Source organism: Bubalus bubalis, chromosome 6, assembly GCF_019923935.1.
Source record: "Bubalus bubalis isolate 160015118507 breed Murrah chromosome 6, NDDB_SH_1, whole genome shotgun sequence".
In the NCBI taxonomy this organism is placed as follows: domain Eukaryota; kingdom Metazoa; phylum Chordata; class Mammalia; order Artiodactyla; family Bovidae; genus Bubalus; species Bubalus bubalis.
The window spans coordinates 28,179,139-28,199,451 of NC_059162.1; the positions used below are offsets into that span (position 1 = coordinate 28,179,139).

The window sequence follows — 20,313 nt, forward strand, 5'->3', positions numbered from 1 at the left end:
CTTGAGTAAAGAGAGGCTGCTCACAGACTAAGCACGTCCCCCACCTGCAGCCACCCAAAGCCTAGAGTAAAGCTGCTGGCTGACGTTAGCTGCCCCACCTCAGAGGGCAGAAGCCCGGGCTGGGCTCTTTGAGGGGAACACTGAGAGAGGAACAGAAACTGGTATCACCTGAGACCTGACAAGTTTCCAGAAAGGATATATGGAAAGGTTTATGGACCTTATTTTTATTATAAAGGCATTACAGTGATATCACGATTCATTTGGGAAATGGACGATAAGGGAAAGAGATCAACCTAAGTTCTAACACTGAATACAACTGTTTTTATTTTAGATATTTACTTCCTGGCCTGGCCCCTGTGCACATGTGAGTTCCCTTGGCTGCAAACATTACATTTGTAGTCTTCCTAACTTGTTTCTGCCACCACCTCACCCCACCCCTCATCCCACACTACAGTATAAGCGTTCCTCCAGGTTCTTACTGTCTCTACAGTTTTCATATTTAATGACTCACAGAAGTTCTAGAAAAAGATTTCCACCAAGTAACTAATGACCATTATTGAGGACACTTGGCTTTTGATTGTGCAATTAAAAATAATTTAGGGGGAAAAGTCATAAGTATAGATTATTCCTCAGAATTATTTTTGAGGGATAAAGTCTCAAAAGTGGCATTAATAGGTGAACTCAATGGACATTTCCACAGTTTTACGTATACAACTATCAAATTGTTTTAAAATACATTATTCTGATTATAAAAAATTCTTCATGAAATTCTCACTGAAAACTATTTAGAAAATGGCAATGGTTTAGTCGCTAAGTCATGTCTGACTCTTGCAACCCCACAGGCTGTAGCTCCTCTGTCCATGGGATTTCCCAAGCGAGAATACTGGAGCGGGTTGCCATTCCCTTCTCGAGGGATCTTTCTGACTCAGGGACCAAACTGGCATCTTGAAACTGCATCCCCTGCATTGCAAGTGGATTCTTTACCACTGAGCCACCAGGGAAACCCACCCACAAAGTGTAAAGAATAAAGGGCTCCCGTGTTGGCTCAGTGGTAAAGAATCTGCCTGCCAATGCAGGAAATGCAAATTCAGTCCCTAGGTCATGCTTTGTTAGCCTCAACTGAGACAGATGAGTAATTCTAGTCAGCATAGCAAGGGGTCTTGTGAACGTGCAAAGAAATGGCTACCATGAGCTCAATAGGACGCCTGCAGCTACCTCCACATCATCCACCTTCTGTTTAACACCATCTATCTGCCCTTCAGCAGGTCTGTGTTCTAAAGTCAATGTACAAGCCAAGTTTACCTTCAAAAGCCCCTTAGGAAGGCCCTGTGCTGAAGAATAACAATGCCTCTCAGTAAGTTTAACCAGCTGGATTTCCCTTCAATGTGGGAACAAACTGCTCTTTCTTGGGTGGAGCACCGGATGTTGTTGGCTTCAAAGGGGCCATATTGTTTAAAACATACTAAATGCACACAGGCTCACAGAAGGAGAGGTTGATGGAAAGGGACACTGATGGAAGAATTGTGTCTCCACCTCCTGTGCTAGCTTGGTAGGACTACAAGAAGAATCACCCTCACTATTTACATCGTTACTCTCTTTTCCTTATATCATGCCCTCCTTCTTACTCTTCCTTTTGTCTCTCCCTCCTTTTATTTGTTCTAATTATTGATAATTTTCACAAGATTAATACTCTTCCAGAATGAGAAGCTTCTCCAGGGGATCTTCCAGCCCAGGGACTGAACCTAGGTCTTGTGAATTGCAAATAGATTCTTTACCATCTGAGCTACCAAGGAAGCCCCAGAATGAGAGACTGTTATATTTTAAATGTTTTTTATTTTATTTTCTCTTTGGCTGCATTCTCTTAGTTGCAGGACACAGGCTCTTTGCTGCAGGATGCAGGCTTCTCTCATTGTGGTACTTGGGCTCCAAAGTTGTTCTGGCACATATGGGATCTTAGTTCCTAGACCAGGGATCAAACCTGTGTCCCCTGTTTTGAAAGGCGGACTCTCAGCCATGGACTACCAGGGAAGTCCCGAGAGGCTATTATCTTTATTCAGCCTGAATTGAATATGGCTCATGACAGGGAATTCTACCACAGCAGGTAGTAGTTCCCCTTTGCTTGGTATCATTGGCAACCTCGTGTCAAGGTAGGAACTACTTCTCTTCCAATTCTGTGCATTCCCCCCAGTGGTGTCTCCTGGAACAATGGAGAGCAGCTCTTCTCCCCTCCCTGTGAAAGTGTTCCTAAATTTGTGACACTCCTAATTCATCCAGTCATTTTTATTATGGGATGGTTTCCAGATGTCCTGCCTTCCTGGTTTGCCTTTATCATTTGCCACACTGGGAACAGAAGCATGGTGGATCTTGGGCAGAGCCTGTGGTTGCCCTCAGCTCCTTCACTGACTGGCTGGACTGCAGTAACCAGAAAATGGCACTGGCACAAGTCTAGTGGTGGGAGCATACCCCCAAGACAACGTCTCTGCAGCTCCAGCCCTAGAAGCCTGCACCCCAGATTTATGCATGGCACCTGGTGAAGCAGTGATGCAAGCTCAATGTGAATTCCAAGTGCATCATCATTTACCTGTGTTAGGATTTGGTTAGGGGATTTATTAATGAGGATTTGATTAAACAAAGTTTACACTCTAACTGACTCCAGCTGGATCTCCCATCAAGGGGAAGCCCCAGTTCCCCTGCTGTTGTCCTTTTGTCCTTTCCACTCACAATTTCTCTTCCAAGGCATTTTCCCTGCATCTGATAATGGTGAGGTCACGATCACATTTATTTTGAGGGGTCAGTCTGGCACACCCGGCACAGCGGCTCTGTGATGAGGAACTTTTGTGTTCAAGGCATGGTGTACCCTGGGATATGGCCTTACCCTAACCTGTGAAATGAAATCATCATGTCATGCTGCCAAGGCAATGCTATCATTGGGTTTGGGCTCAGATTTGGAATTTTTCCAGCAGAAATTGTATTTTCATAGACTGTTAATTGAAACATCATCAGGATTATCTTGTACGGTCACCAGAAGCCAATTCAGTGAAATCTGGGTTCTTGAGGGAAGGAGCTGCTAATTATAAGTGGCTCTGATTACCTTTGCTTGGACTGTTTCTCCAAGGAAATCCAGGAATCACATCTCATCAGCACAGAATGAAGAGCATGTCTGTTTATGATTTGTGCGAGTACTTCTTTGCCCTCACTGGAGCTGGGGCCAAGGCCATCTTCAAAGTCTTCTCTCAGTCTGTGTGTCTTTCTCTCATTTCTTTCTCCCTCCAGTTCCCCTCTCCTTGCTACTGTTCCTTTGCCCTCTGGGTCCCCCCACCTCTTTCCACTTTGGCCACTGCCCCCCACCCCTAACCCGGGTCATTTTCCTGCCCTCTCTCTCTCTGCTCACTTTTTCTGCTCTTGCACTTCCTCCCACTCTCCTCCTCTCTCAAGTGCTTCTTACTATAGTTCCATCGTGCTCATTCCATGTCTTCAGTTTCCCTCTATGATGACATCAGATTTCCTAAGGGCAGGGCGAACCCCAGCTCACTGAGTTGGTCCCAGTGCCTGCAGGTGTTGGGCTGGTCTGATTCCATCTGTTCAGAACTCATTCATTCGTGCCACAAACACTCTTTAAGCTCCAAGCTGATGGGAAACGAGAGGGGCGTTTCTCCCTCTGTCCCTGACCTGGCCCCGGCCCCAGGCTGGCCCCTAATTGGAAGCAGCAGATTGAGCACCAGAGCCAGAGCCATCATCAATGCCAGCATTACTCAGATGCCCCATGGCGCCCAGCGGGGATGGGGCCAAGCCACATAATTCATGGCCAGTGTGTGTGCTTCTGGTGTGTCTGCCAAAATGTCAGCCTGTAGGTGACAGCTATTGCTCACCGGTGAAAAGCCTTCTTGTGATTTGCACTCTTTCTGCTCACACTATTTTGAGAAGTTAGAAGACAGCAAGCCCGTCTCCTTCAATGGGAGTTTCTGAAGGCTGTAGACTGGTGGGCCAAAGAAATTGCCAGATTTTCACTCCAGAACTTAAAATGAAAACCATTAATCTGCTGCAACATAGCAGCCTGACTCCTAGTGGCAAGCCATTTACTCAATTCAGTATAATTCAACGTGGCAAATCAGAAGGAAATGCTTCTCTTTTGTCTAGGTGTCCTGTCTGTTTTTCATAGCATGAGATTCTCATTCTTCTTGGAAAAGACCATTTAATTGGCTAACAATGAAAACAACCAAGTCTTCTTTAAAAAAAAAAAAATCACCGATGGTGACTCACCCTCTTCTTTGCCTTTGCTTCCCTCCTATTATATACATGAAGTACTCCCTGCTGAGAGCATGAAGCCTGGATAATTGAACCCGGATTGAGTAATTTACACGGTTCTGGGAAGTAAAGTCAACAATCCGCAAACTGAATCCACTTCTGGATGCTCATCCACCGAGGACCCTTGATATCCGATCGCTCTGACTTTCTGTTCAGTGTTTACTGCTTTCGCCCATCCCTCAAACCAAAGTCATAGCTCGGTAATTTCTTGTTTTAGAAAGTGACAAACAGAACAGGCAGAGAAAACACTGTATATTTTGGAATAAAAATGAAATCATTAGGGTAAGTTTCTATTCTTGGTGACTGGAATTTTACTCTGGTTCTGATTAAGCACAACAAAGATATTGTATGTGATGTTTTCCTGTAAATGTATGAGATAGTTTTCTATTGCATGTCCATGAATGGAAATATTAACAGACTCCACTTGGCTCCATCAGGCTCTGGCTTGGTCTTCACACCCAAAAAGCCAACCAAGAGAGAATCACATCCTAGCCCAGAGTGAGTAGTTTCATTCTTGTTGTGGTTTTTTGGCTTTTTTCACAGTTTCACAATTAAGAGGAAGTCTTATCCACAAAATATGACAGTACATGGAATAGACACATTCCCTTATCTATAAATTGCTCAGTAAGTAACAACTGAGCATACTAAACATCTGTCTTCTATGCCTACATTACTTTCAGAATAATGGGTCCATCCAGACTCTACTTCTTGGTGGTTAGAGTATTTAAGTGAGGAGGGTATTTCAGTGTCTGTGGACTCCCTCAAGGTAGTAAATAAGGAGAGTCTCATGACAGAGAAGTGGCAAAGTCAAGGCATTCCATAAATCAGAAGATCCCCATTCAATTTTTAAGTGATTAGGTAAACTGAAAAACAGAATATGCAGGATCCCACCTATACATTATCCATATCACAGAAACAGAAACCCACTCTCAGTACAAAGCCCAGAGGACAAAGCTGTTGCTCCTCTAAACCATCGGGTTAGTGAGTGTCTGGAGAAGGGTTATGAGCAGTGACCACAGAGCAGGAGCCCTGTGCTCTTGTCCTTCCTGCCACCCACTAAGCACTTGCACTTCCCCACTTCAAGTGGAAGTTTCCTTATCTGGAAACTGGGGATAATACTGATCTCAGAAGATTGTTAATAAGTACTTTAAAAGGTAATCTCTAGAAAGCTGTTAGTAGAATGTCTGGCAAATAATGTACAATAAATGTTACTTATTATTAGTGGTAGTAGTTGTATTCACTTTTAGCCCAAGGTTTATGCTGCTGCTGCTGCTGCTAAGTTGCTTCAGTCGTGTCTGACTCTGTGCGACGCCATAGACGGCAGCCCACCAGGCTCCCCCGTCCCTGGGATTCTCCAGGCAAGAACACTGGAGTGGGTTGCCATTTCCTTCTCCAATGCATGAAAGTGAAAAGTGAAAGTGAAGTCGCTCAGTCGTGTCTGACTCTTAGCGACCCCATGGACTGCAGCCCACCAGGCTCCTCAGTCCATGGAATTTTCCAGGCAAGAGTACTGGAGTGGGGTGCCACTTCCTTCTCCTAACAGCAGGGCACTGATCCTCAAACATTTCACAGGCAAAGGGAAGAACCGGCCTCATTTTGGAAGACAAGTCATGTAATTCCTTCTTTACCTTTGGAAGTGTACATGTGTTTATTTACAATGTCCTTGATAGTTGCAGATACTCCTATTTTGAGAGAATTTTATCAAGGTCTAAACTAATGTTATCAACATTATTAGAAATACAAAGTTAACAATAATAACAAAACTCAGGAGAGAAAAAAAAAATAGCTTCCAGAATGGGTGCTGGGAAATAGTCTGATGGAATATGTAGATGGAAAGCAGGATTATAGATTTCTAGACCCAGCTCTGTTCACCACTGAGTTGGGAGTTATATGGAACATAAATAGCTCAGTTAACTACTTGCAAAGGACTAAATGACCCCCAACTTGGCCCTCTCCTGGCTCAGCAAGAGGAAGCCTTGAGAAACATTGGTCAGACTTCCCTGCCTGACTCCAGAAAGTTATTTAATCCTTTAGAGATGGTGGTAATGGTGACGGTAAAGACGCTGGCGGTGGTGATGGGTGAATGATAGGCTGGCGGTGGTGAGGACGTACTGAGGGAATGATGGTAGTGGTGATTGGATGGTGGTGGTCGTGGAGATGAAGAAGATCCTGGTGGCGACGGTGGTGGAAGTGACAGTCATGGAGGTGGAGGTGATGGTTGGAAATGATGCTGCTGTGCTCTATGGATCTGAATAAGAGACCTGACTTGTATAAATGCTGTGATCTATTTGAAAGGTGGGCAGAGAGCCACAGGACACTTAGGTAGTAGGCCTTCATGAGCACAAATGCACAGAGCATTTGGTGCTGGGTTCGGCCTGTAACTACAATGTATGTGTTTCAAGACGCTTCCTTTCCTGGGGACAAAGCAAGCAAAACAAAGATGCTTAAGCAGATTGCTGTTCTGTTGTTGTTTAGTCTATAAGTCATGTCTGACTCTTTGTACCCCATGGACTGTAGCCCGCCAGTCTCCTCTGTCCATAGGATTTCCCAGGCAAGAGTACTGGAGTGGGTTGCTGTTTCCTTCTTCAAGGGCTCTTCCTGGCCCAGGGATGGAACTCCCGTCTCCTTCATTGGCAGGTGGATTCTTTACCACTGAGCCACCATGGAAGCACATATACTGTTCTACTGGCTGTAAATTTTGGGAAGTTTTGCTTATTGAAAGCTTTTTGTTTGTTTTATTTTGTTTTATTTATTTTTGGTTTTTATCATTAAAAATGTTTCAATCTTTATTTTGGGAATAGGGAAATCAGGTCTGTGGAGAGAAAGAAAAGTAGAAATAATTAAAAAGAAAGTTGAGGCTGCAATCCTGGACATAGATGGGTGGATACTGCAGGTAAGGAGGAGAGCCCTTCGTACGCAAAGTGGACCATATCTGGCTCAGGCAGAGCTTAGAGGTCACCACGGCCGCGCACAGCCGCACTGGATGGGTAGGTGCCCCAGGATAGACGGTGAGGACCAGAGCCAGGCTTAATGGCTGTGGCCCAGAGGGAGCTGGGGCCGCCAGTCAACCACCTGCCTGGGGACAAAGGGTGACACTCTAGACCGGACATGGTGGCATGAGTCCCTGGAAGGCCTTGGAGGTGCAGCTCCCTTTCACAGACAGAGGCGTGGTGCCAGGAACTCAGCTGATTCACAAAGAAAGGAGTGAAATGCTAACAAATGGTTTTCATTATCGTTGTGCGGCCTCCACCCTCATTCTGTATGTGTGTGCTCTGCTTTTTTCTTTCTTTTCATCTTTTCCTGGGTTGTAACTAAACAATGAGGTGATTGCCATCCCAGTGGATTGCACAAGGGAACCGATGGCTGGACTGGAGCATAGCTTTCTCCAAAGAAATTCTGGACAAGAAAAATAAGCAAGCCAGAAATCAGGAGTTTGTTTTGCCTGACACCTGTGTGTTTTTTAGTGTTGGTAATGGAGGTGGAATGAGGCTGTGCTCAGAGCTAAGACAGTTGGTTCCTTAGCAGTGCACCTGTCAGCCTAGCCACAGGGCATTCTCCTTCCTAAATAAAACACCACATTGTCAACATGACAGGGGGGGCTCACCCAGTAATCCAGGAATAGAAATTGGGACCTCTTGTTATTAATCAATATAATATTTTAAAAAATGATTTACTTTGAATAGTCTGGTGCAGCTGTGGGAAGAATTTTCAATTCCGTTGCATAAACATTCTTTAAGGGCCTGGGGCTTCCCTGGTGGCTCAGATGGTAAAGAATCTGCCTGCAATGCAGGAGACGTGGGGTTCGATCCATGGGTCGGGAAGATCCCCTGGAGAAGGGAATGGCTACTCAGCCAAGTATTCTTGCCTGGAAAATCGCATGGACAGAGGAGCCTGGCAGGCTACAGTCCACGGAGTCACAGAGAGTCAGACATGACTGAGCGACTAACACACACACAGAAGGGCCTACTCTGAGACAGCCCCATGGAGAGAAAAACACCTAAGATCTCAAGAAGTTAATGATCCAGCAGATGTCAAAATCTGTCCCCAGTCCCTAGATGCCGCTGCTGCGGCTGCTAAGTCGCTTCAGTCGTGTCCGACTCTGTGCGACCCCATAGACGGCAGCCCACCAGGCTCCCCCGTCCCTGGGATTCTCCAGGCAAGAACAGTGGAGTGGGTTGCCATTGCCTTCTCCAATGCATGAAAGTGAAAAGCAAAGTGAAGTTGCTCAGTCGTGTCCGACTCTTAGCGACCCCATGGACTACAGCCCACCAGGCTCCTCTGTCCATGGGATTTTCCAGGCAAGAGTACTGGAGTGGGGTGCCATTGCCTTCTCCAAGTCCCTGGATAAGTGAGCATGAACTTGACTATGAAGATACCTTTGTGTTGATATTCTTCTTGTGATCTACTTTTCCTGTAAGGCAGCAATCACCATTGGCAAAGATGCTATGAACTCTACAGGGCCTGGCAAGTTTTAGTCATAGCTGGAGTAGCTTCCTTCCTCTGACTTGGTAAGGCTGAAGAAGATGGATTATTTCAAAAACAAATATCTTAGTTCGTTACTCAGCATCTTTGTCAGCAAATGATTGCAGATAATCATCCTGCAGCTGCAGACCATGCTCCCGCACTTGCTCAGACGGGGCCACTGAGCATGTGCCTGGCCAGCCATTCCAAAAAGATTGGGATATAAACGACTGTAACATAAACAGGATTTCTTCCTGCCGGAGACAGCCGGACTAGGGCATGGGATGGACGGGGGGCATCACTTTCTGTTCTGCACCCAGCCTGCCAGTAACCCACTGCCAGATTATAGCTGAATGTCTTTAATGGTATTAATAAGAAGAGCTAGCATTTATGCAGCACCAGCTAGGTGCCAGGCCCTGGGCTAAATGCTTATTTCTTTTAAGCCTCTCAACAACTCAATTCTGACCTATGAGAGGAGACACCGAGGCAAAGAGAGGTTAAGTTGCTTGCTAAAGTTCATACAGCTGATATGTGGTGAGGTTAAAATATAAGCAGCCAGGCCTCAGGGCCTTGGTTAATTTGGCCATCAAGGGACATGTAGAGTCACTCTCTTTACAGCTCTAACAGCTTATAATTCTGTAAAATAACAATTGAGATTCTAAAATAAATAGTCTAAACTTGCCTCTTGAGTGACTGAGTGCCTGGTCTCTCTCTCTCTGTCTCTCTCTCTGTGCGTGCGTGTGTGTGTGTGTGTGTGTGTGTGCGCGCGCGCGCAGTGATAGACCAGGGAAGACTGTCCACCTTCATCTTTGGAATTCCTAATTACCCACAGTGCTCTGGGCCCTGGAGACGGTGCGCTCTGTGGGTCCTTTGTTAGCTCTGGAGTAAATTTCCTCAGTGCGGGGTTTTGCTTTTGTTCATGATGTCATGGTCAAATAAGGCCTAAAAGAAGAAACACTAGAAGACTGAGAATGTTGTGAAATATAATTGTATGAGAATTAAGTGACTTTAGGGAGACAGCAGGTTTTCATCTGCCCTGATCTTTCCTCCTGAGGAAATGAAAGAGCTTGATGAAACTCCTTAAAGAGAGCTTTAATGCCTGTCAGCCCCTTATTACAGTTAGCTGGGAATTCCCTGGTGGCTTAATGGTAAAGAATCCTACCAGTGCAGGAGACACGGGTTTGATCCGTGGGTCGGGAAAATCCCTTGGAGAAAGAAATGGCAACCCATTCCAGTATTCTTGCCTGGAAAATTTCAAGGACAGAGGAGCCTTACAGGCTACAGCCCATGGGGTTGCAAAGAGTTGAACACAGCTGAGCGACTAAACAACAGTTAACCAGCCCATTGACATTCTGACAGTCCCCATCAGGCATATATGATCTGTATAATAAGTGCCCAGTTGGGGCTGGGATTGTTAAAGACATACACAGGAAGTAGCTAAAATAGCCCAAAGCCTCCTGGCAAACACATACATGCAAATAAATTTTTCATTTCCAGCTCTTATCTTAGCCTCGGGTTACCTAGGATTCGCATGTACTGCATGCCTGGGCAAAGCTGGGCTGCGTTATCTCTTTCATGCCTTGAGTCAGATTTTCTGAGTGTGAAGTTAGCAGACAAGCCAGGAAATGTCAGCACAGAAGAGCGAGGGAGCTGTCACTCGCTCCCTCGAGGGGGTATGGAGTGGGATGGCATCTGATGTGCCCTTGGGACTCGGTATCCCCAGAATGTGCTGGCTGCCTGTGATCCATGTTTTCTTGGAAGTTTGGGGTGCAACAGTTTTTGCAGTGAAATTGAAGTCCAGCTGCTCAATAGAAATAGCCAGATGCTGCTGCTGCTGCTGCTAAGTCACTTCAGTCGTGTCCGACTCTGTGTGAACCCATAGACGGCAGCCCACCAGGCTCCCCCATCCCTGGGATTCTCCAGGCAAGAACAGTGGAGTGGGTTGCCATTTCCTTCTCCAATGCATGAAAGTGAAAAGTGAAAGCGAAGTCGCTCAGTCATGTCCGACTCTTAGTGACCCCATGGACTGCAGCCCACCAGGCTCCTCCGTCCATGGATTTTCGACCAGATGGCTCAATGGCAAAGAATCCTCCTGCCAATGCATGAGATGCCGGAGATGCATGTTCAATTTCTGGGTTGGAAAGATCCCCTGGAGAAAGAAATGGCAACCCACTCCAGTATTCTTGCCTGGGAAATCCCATGAACAGAGGAGCCTGGCAGGCTACAGTCCATGGAGTCACAAAAGAGTCAGACGTGACTTAGCGACTAAACAACAGCAACATCTCATGGACTCTTTAATGAGTAAGGGTGGCCTTCTACAAGGATTTTTACATTCAAGTCCCACAGCTTGTCTGTTATCCCTTTTTCCTGGAAGGATGAATTGCCTGCCTTTTTTAAAGCCCTAGAACACTGTGTCTGTTTAGTCAGGATTTTTCCCAGGTCTTTTTCAGGGCTGTGGATGTTTAGCTGGTCTTAATTTCTGAAGTTACATCTGAACTGCATTATAGACTTATGTATTGTAACATTGCTTGACCTGTTGCTTGGAAAACGTACCACACACTGAGAGGAAAAGACCAGCTCAAGAAGAGCTGAGGATAGTTAATCTGATAAAGCAAATGGAATAAAGAGCTTGGATCCCAGTTGGCTCTCATTGGCAGCGTTTTGTTTTCATTCATGTATTCCATCCCAGGTGGTCATCTCGATCTACAGTAGGCTGGAGGCCTTGGTAGGCACTGATATTACTGGATGTAAACCTTGATTCCAACCAACCCTAGAGTTCCCCCTTTCCCCCAATACTTCTGTCTGCTCTTAGTCCCAAGTATGCAAACAATAGCCAGGAAAAGCCCAGCACAGAACTGAAATGGATCTTTTTCTTGTGGTTTAAGAATCAGCCAGTTGGAACTGAGGAGATATTTTCTTAGGGTTGCAGAAAAGTATGAAAAACTATTGGATTGTTTTTGGCACTCAAATGTAGATCATAGATATATCATTAGTATTACTAAGCTGATGGGATACACTACAAGGAGTGTTAGTTAGCAGCACATTCTTGCAAAAATGTATTGGCTTCAGCTCTGTTATGGAAAGCTGCTGTGTGCTTAGATGTCTTACCTTCTACCACATTCGTGTCATCGTGAGTACCCATGTTATGAAAACCTCTCTATGGCACTGACATTGCATAGTTTGTGAATCCATAACTCATAGATCCAGTCGGGCAAGTACCATGACAACCGTGTCCCACCACACACCCCAGAAGGCTGCACACATTTGTAGCAAATGCTAATTGATTTTGAACCTCAAGGTCAGCACCATGATGATTTCTTCCTTGAGCTGCCTCTCTGGGGGAACTGCTAGGAAGAGTTTGTAATTTATCTAAGAATCTCCAAAAGAGCCATAGGACCATTTCTCTTTCAGAGAAATGTGGCAAGACACTTCAGAATTGTCAGCATTGAAACTTTGAGTCAAAAAAAAGAATAGTGGTTTTGCTGAACCTGAATATCTTCCTAAGTCCTGTTGCCAGATGCTCTATTTTCCTATTGGTTGTGCCAAAACCACTAAATAGTTAAAACATGTCAAATCATCTCGAAACGGCCAAAACTGAATTTTTTTTCCCCAAAGAAAGAGCTCCCAGTCAGCAAACCTCAGTCATATTCCATACTAAAAAATGTCTGATTAGGCTAAAAATTAGAAAAAGAGACTTTCAATGTAAAAGATTTCAGATTTTCTTTGTGTATAGGCTCAGAGTGAGAACTAACAGACAGAGGGAAGAATTAAGGGGAACAGTTACAGCAATGAAAACCACAGCGACAGCACCAACAGTTATTATTATGCCCTCAGCAATGTGTTCTTGCTGCCCAACCTCCCTAGTGAGTTCTCCCAGCTCACAGAACTCCAGCAGGTGGAATTCAGGAGGGAGGGGGCTGAAGCTCAGGCCATCTACTCTTGCATTTTGATGTGATGTAAGCTGGTCTTAGGACTAGCCGTTGGGTCCCAGCACCTGTGAGGGATGAGTGGTCTAAGAAGTCTTTTTGTCAAGCATCCCCCAATTTTTGGTTTTAAAAATGTCAGCAAATAGTCCTTGGGCTTGATAATAAGCTAATCATAGCTCCAACACCAAAGAACATTTTAAGTGGCATGCAAGGAGTTAAAAAAAAATCTTTCAAAATTCACAAATGTCAATTATACCTAGATAATTCTGGGGATGGAGTGTGGGAAGGGGAGACAGGGACATCGTCCCCTCAAGAGTCTGCGAGCTGTATGCTCACACATTTTTGTTGCCTATGGTGTGACCATACCTGTACTTTATATTTTGTGAGATATGTTCATTTCTTGATCATTTTTCTTTATTGCTAGCTCATCAAAGCCAGTGTCAAGTTTTCCATTCATCCTATGCAGCCATGACTCTCAGCCCTGACTTTTCCTTGGGGTCACCTTGGAAGCTTTACAAAATATAGTTTGTATTTCAAAACTGACCAAAATATCATTGAGACCTTATGAGAGTGAAAGGGAGGCTGAGACAAGTGTCAACAGAGAGGGCCATACAAACATGCTCAACTTCAGGGGGTCTTCAGAAGAACTTTTAGCTCCAGCTGACTCAAGGCTGATTGATCTTGGGTTCTGAGGCATGATCTAGACATAATGTTAATTGTGATATGGAAAGTTATGGTCAAGCGGGCAGCCCGCAGAAGTACTCTGACTCTTGAGTTGTCGCTCTCTCTCAGCCCTGGTTCCCTCACTCCAGGGGGAGATTGCATTTGGAGGGGGATCCAGAGTGGAACCCTCCAAAACAGTGCTTCTCAAACTTAGGTATGCATCAATATCAGCAGTAGGGATTAAAATTCAGATTTGCTGGGTTTCACTAAGCATGGCTAGGCCTATGGTAGAGCCTAGGCATATACATTTCTAAGAGATTCTGAGATATTGCTAGTATTATGGTAGACCTCACTTTGAGAAACACTGCTTTAAAGTCTGAGACCCAGCATTATCCTGGTCTAGAAGGAATACCTGAGACCCAGCATTATCCTGGTTTAGAAGGAATACCAGATTACAGCAGTATTCCTTCATGCCCTGAAGAAGGAATAGAATATGGTCCTGAGATGAGCTGGCATTTATTTCCATGCATTTATAAAAGTGAAAACGCTCTCTGATTAAGTGATTACTGCATGAGAAAAGACAAGGTTTTAAAAATAGATATGCATTTGGGGCTGTTTGTTCCTAATATCATTGCATTAGAAATTGGTAATATTTAAATCAGGTTTAATTTTAGAGCCCCAACCTTCACTAGCATGAGACTAAAAACAATGACAATAATATCTATGACAATCACTTAGTATTTCAGTATTCTGGGCAGGCAATTGTTGTCTCCAGTAGCAAACTACCCCTACCTACACTGAATAAGAGAATACCAAAGGAGATGTAAGACAGGGTCTCAAAGATAGCAACCAGACATCTAGATGTGGTAGGCAGGGGACCCTGGCATGCAAAGGGGGCTATTGTGGTTGATCTACAGCCCATCCCCCAAGAAGGCAGTTCTGCCTAGGAGTTGTGGAATGTTTGATTTAGACTGACCATCCCTCCCCTTCAAATCAGCTAGATTGGAGGCCACCCTGGCATATAGTGGAATATATAGAATGTTTTCAGAAAGAGTCACTGTTACTTCCCTGATTGTTCCCTAGATTAAAGTAGGGGCTTTTGTGTCACACTGGAAGGTATAGTCAGCAGGTAGGCCACAGCAGTGAGTTCTGCAAGCTCACAAGTTCCTGCTATTGCTGTACAAGACCACCACATACTCTTCTCACCCTCCCCAACACCCCCTCCTAAGCCATGTGGGGCTTCAGGGGCTCTGTGATAGCTTTCCTTCCCTTCTTCCCTGATGCACTCCTATTCATCCTTAAGAACCCTGCTCAGATGTTACTTCTCTACGACCTGGCTAGATAAAACAAATTCTTCCCTCTGCTGTTTCCCACATCATGTCAGAATTATCTATCATACTTAGCACATTGTGCTCTAAATGCTTCTCATGTATTTGCTTTCCTCACCTCTAGCTTCTTTGCTCTTGTATGTTGTGCTTATGTCTTATTCTTCTTTGTGTCCCTAGTGCCTAGCACAGTGGCTTGTGCAGTGCCTGCAAGTTTAGAGTTTAATCAATGAAATAAATGAATCCCAGTGTTTGTACAGAAAGGAAAGCATTCCTTAGATGCTCAGTATGGATGCAGGCTGGAAATATTAGTGCCCATAGAATCATGGCAATCAGAGTTGGAAGGGACCTTAGCTAGCATCCCTATTGGTTCCTCATCTGTGGAGAAAGATCAGAGATGCCTAAAGATACTTGGCGACTTGGGCCAGGACAAAGTTCTGTAGTTTCCAGTCTAGTGATCAGTCAGATTTGGCCAAACACCCAGTTGAAGGGTTTGTGGACCAGGTCGATCAGATCCTGTTCCGGTGAGCAATGGAACCAGATCCCCGAATGCCCACCTCCTACCTGGAGGACCTGCTGTCCTCCCCTTCCTGTGCTCAGTTCAACTGTGATTCAGGGTGAATCAGGCCTTTGCTACAAAATCTAACTTTTTTTAGTGTTTGAGTAAGTGTTCATCTCTAGGCCTGAACCCCAATTGAAGTTTGGAAGCTATTTCTGGTACTTCTGAAGAAAAAGGATATTTTAAGTAGAGTGGGTAAGAAAGAGAAAAGATAACATCCCAGTCCTTGATTTCACAATTTGCAGCCGCAGGAAAATCATTCCAGGCCCTTTCCACCACCTTGTCATCCAGCTCCTCTGCATGAGCAGGGATTTGGGGGCCATGGTGGCTTCACTGACCTTTGCTTCGGTAGTACAAGCTGAGAGTGGGTGTTGCAGGGAGACTGAGGAGGGGGTCCACACTGGGAAAAGGCATGCTGGGAAATGGGGGTTGAGGGGTTGGAAAGATAATCTAGATAGGAAAGATAAAGGTGTCATTTTGGAACTTTTGGTGGGGGGAAGCTATCCCCACCTACAATAACATTCTACAGTAGACATTAATAGTTCACTCCCTCATTTGAAAAACTATCTCATGTCACCCTCCAGCTTAAAGCCTTCTGCTCCCTTCCCATTGCCTATAGGGTGAAACCGTCACTACACTCCTGCACACAGAGTTTCTCACTACATTCTTCTCTCTCTCCAATTCATTTCTTAAGTCTCTTTCCTACATGCTTAGCATCTTTGACTTGTTTCTACCGCCCAGGACCTTTGCACTTACTGTTCCTTCTGCCTGAAATGCCGTCTCCCCAGTTCCTTCTCATCTTTCAGATCTCAACTTGAAGATCATTTCTTCAGAGATGGAAGACCATTTCCACTAAGCATCCTGTCTTCGGTGGCCCCTCACTACACCCTGCCATCACCCTCTATCATCCTATCCTGCTTACCTGCAGGGCACATAGAGAATATAAGATGTTATGTTTATTTATATGAGACTGTAAACTCCATGGAGTATAGACCTTGTTGATCTTACTCACTGCTGGGTCCCTAGCACCTAGGACAGTATTTGGTACATGGTAGAAATATATGCTCAGGAAATATTGATGAATGAATGAATGAATGAAGTGCCTACATATCAGATCAGATCAGATCAGTCGCTCAGTTGTGTTCGACTCTTTGCAACCCCATGAATCACAGCACGCCAGGCCTCCCTGACCATCACCAACTCCTGGAGTTCACTGAGTCACATCCATTGAGTCAGTGATGCCATCCAGCCATCTCATCCTCTGTCGTCCCCTTCTCCTCCTGCCCCCAATTCCTCCCAGCATCAGAGTCTTTTCCAATGAGTCAACTCTCTGCATGAGGTGGCCAAAGTACTGGAGTTTCAGCTTTAGCATCATTCCTTCCAAAGAAATCCCAGGGCTAATCTCCTTCAGAATGGACTGGTTGGATCTCCTTGCAGTCCAAGGGACTCTCAAGAGTCTTCTCCAACACCACAGGTCAAAAGCATCAATTCTTCAGCACTCAGCCTTCTTCACAGTCCAACTCTCACATCCATACATGACCACAGGAAAAACCATAGCCCTGACTAGACGAACCTTTGTTGGCAAAGTAATGTCTCTGCTTTTGAATATGCTATCTAGGTTGGTCATAACTTTCTAGGTTGGTCATAAAATAGTAAGCGTCTTTTAATTTCATGGCTGCAGTCACCATCTGCAGTGATTTTGGAGCCCAGAAAAATAAAGTCTGACACTGTTTCCACTGTTTCCCCATCTATTTCCCATGAAGTGGTGGGACCGGATGCCATGATCTTCATTTTCTGAATGTTGAGCTTTAAGCCAACTTTTTCACTCTCCACTTTCACCTTCATCAAGAGGCTTTTGAGTTCCTCTTCACTTTCTGCCATAAGGGTGGTGTCATCTGCATATCTGAGGTGATTGATATTTCTCCTGGCAATCTTGATTCCAGCTTGTGTTTCTTCCAGTCCAGCGTTTCTCATGATGTACTCTGCATATAAGTTAAATAAACAGGGTGACAATATACAGCCTTGACGAACTCCTTTTCCTATTTGGAACCAGTCTGTTGCTCCATGTCCAGTTCTAACTGTTGCTTCCTGACCTGTATACAAATTTCTCAAGAGGCAGATCAGGTGGTCTGGTATTCCCATCTCTTTCAGAATTTCCCACAGTTTGTTGTGATCCACACAGTCAAAGGCTTTGGCATAGTCAATAAAGCAGAAATAGATGATTTTCTGGAACCCTCTTGCTTTTTCCATGATCCAGCGGATGTTGGCAATCTGATCTCTGGTTCCTCTGCCTTTTATAAAACCAGCTTGAACATCAGGAAGTTCATGGTTCACATATTGCTGAAGCCTGGCTTGGAGAATTTTGAGCATTACTTTACTAGCATGTGAGATGAGTGCAATTGTGCGGTAGTTTGAGCATTCTTTGGCATTGCCTTTCTTTGGGATTGGAATGAAAACTGACCTTTTCCAGTCCTGTGGCCACTGCTGAGTTTTCCAAATTTGCTGGCATATTGAGTGTAGCACTTTCACAGCATCATCTTTCAGGATTTGGAATAGCTCAACTGGAATGCCATCACCTCCACTAGCTTTGTTCGTAGTGATGCTTTCTAAGGCCCACTTGACTTCACATTCCAGGATGTCTGGCTCTAGGTGAGTGATCACACCATTGTGATTATCTGAGTCATGAAGATCTTTTTTGTACAGTTCTTCTGTGTATTCTTGCCGCCTCTTCTTAATATCTTCTGCTTCTGTTAGGTCCATACCATTTCTGTCCTTTATCAAGCCCATCTTTGCATGAAATGTTTCTTTGGTATCTCTGATTTTCTTGAAGAGATCCCTAAGGGAATAGAAACCTACCATTGCTTCTAAGAACTACAACCTAAAACTGAATAGAACTTTTTCTCTCATTGTATAAGCTCCCTAGCTCCTGATTCCTAAAATGTGTCTTTGCTAAACTTTGATCTCTGAGATTGTCATCCTAGTTCTGTAAGAGCTCTCTGTTATCTATCAAGTGGTTAAGTTGTCTTGCTTTCCACCATGACTTTGTCTGGAGTTTCATCAAGGCACCAGCTTGTTCTTCATTGTCAGGACTTTATCTTCTGAATAATTTACCTTAGGTATACTGGTCCAGAGTTGGGTATGCTATATCTGTGTGTATGATGTACAGAAGGATTCCATTTTGATGCTGGATTAGGGACCTGTTAGAGCCAGACTCTGATGTGGGACTAGAAGCACCTACACAGGGCATAAGATCAACCATAGACTGTGTCCAGGGAGATACCAAGAGTTCTGGCACCAGACTGAGAGGTGGGTGCCATCCCAAATCTGGGCAAGGTCAGGCCCCTGGCAATTTTGGTAGCTGAGCTCCGGCTTCTTTGGCTCTGATGCTGGCAGAGTCCCAGCACTCAGAAAAATGAGGTTTATCCTCTTGCTTGGGGCACAGCTACCCATCTGCTAGACAATGTACTGAAGCACCCATCTAATGCTAGCTCTCTCCTCCCACAGAGTCCTGGCCTGGGGTCGTGCAGTCCAAGGGGCTGGATGGCATGCTGGACCCAAGCTCAGCTCAGCGTCTGGGCCCAATAACGGCTTTTCCAAGGGAGCAGCTTTCTGTCCTGGCCACACTAAGGTAAGCACCTGCAGAGCATCTGGCTCACCAAGGTTCCTAGTTCTAGAGATGCCAGGCTAGCTGGAAACAAGCCTGTGGCTGAGGATGGGACTTCGGTGCTAGCTATCAATCAGAAGGGGCCCGGGTGGCTCCTAGTGACGCCCCACATGTGGCCCTCCTAGCCTGTCTGGAGAGAATGTCACTCTTGCTTTCAGGCTGGTCCCACAGTTTTCAGGGACATGATTAGAGACTGAGCCACCCTGTCTAAAGGATCAGGACACAGGACCTCCAATAGACAAACAGCACCAGTCAGACCCTCCACACAGCTCGTGATCTGTCTGAACAAGTGATCTTAGGAGACTGAAGGTCCCTGATCACTCTTCATGCCCTTGCCTGTGGAGTGGAGGGTAGGGAGAGCTCCAAGCCTGGAAACAAGGGTGAGTTCCACTTCCACGAGGCTTCTGCCTGTGGTCAAGATATTTACTCTTACTGTGTCTCAGTTTCCTTCTCCATAAAATGGGAAGAATAAGACCCACCTGCCAGATTTGTTGTGCTGTGTGATGAGACAATTATGCCCAATAAACTGATAAGATGTAATTATGATCTCTCCTCATTCATTTTGAGATGTCTCTAAGAATTCAGACAAGTAGATTCTGTTTCCATTCTGCCCTGAAGTAGACGATAAATCCACAGGTGCCCGCACCTGCTAGTGGTTTCTGACTGCATTCTTCTGTCATGGGCATTGTAAGTGCTTTTGGATCAAGCCTGCATGATGTTGAGAAAACCTGATAAACCAGATAAAATAATTAAGTATCTAATTACTCCCTGGATCTGGATTTATGGCTTCAGGAAGGTAAAACTTATAGCCTGCTGAACGGAATTTTCATTTTGATGTTGGAGGCTGAATAAATGCAGCCCAGGATCCATCAGTTATAGTGTGTGTGCAGCCTCAGCCCTCTCGCCTCCAGAACAGCTGAGGCAGAGCAATGCCAAGTGCCCGCATGCAGAGCCTGCCACTCACCAGCTGCATAACCCCAGGTCACCGTGCCTCTCCGAGGTCCATTTCTCTCCTCTCTAAGATTCAAGGATTGGACAGGATGTTGTTAGGTCACTAAGCTGTGTCCAGCTCTTTGCAACCCCATGAACTGTAGCATGCCAGGCTTCCTTGTCCTTCACTATCTCCAGGAGTTTGCTCAAACTCATGTCCATTGAATCATTGATACCATTCAACCATCTCATCCTCTGCCACCCCCTTCTCCTCCTCTGCTCAATCTTCCCCAGCATCAGAGTCTTTTCCAATGAGTCAGCTCTTTGTATCAGGTGGCCAAAGTATTGGAGTTTTAGCTTCAGCAACAGTCCTTCCAATAAATATTCAGGGTCAATTTCCTTTAGGATCAACTGGTTTGATCTCTGTGTCCAAGGGACTCTCAAGATTCTTCTCCAGCACCACAATTCATAAGCATCAAT

At 45.1% G+C, this 20,313-nt stretch overlaps 1 protein-coding gene across 1 annotated transcript in view; it reads left to right on the forward strand.

The window, feature by feature from the left end:
* Positions 1-20,313, forward strand: part of NGF (nerve growth factor) — a 58,322-nt gene that overhangs the window by 30,291 nt on the left and 7,718 nt on the right. The window contains exon 2 of the mRNA XM_006058673.4: positions 18,744-18,867. The gene's annotated coding sequence lies outside the window, so the exon portion shown is untranslated. The remainder of the gene's footprint in view (positions 1-18,743; positions 18,868-20,313) is intronic.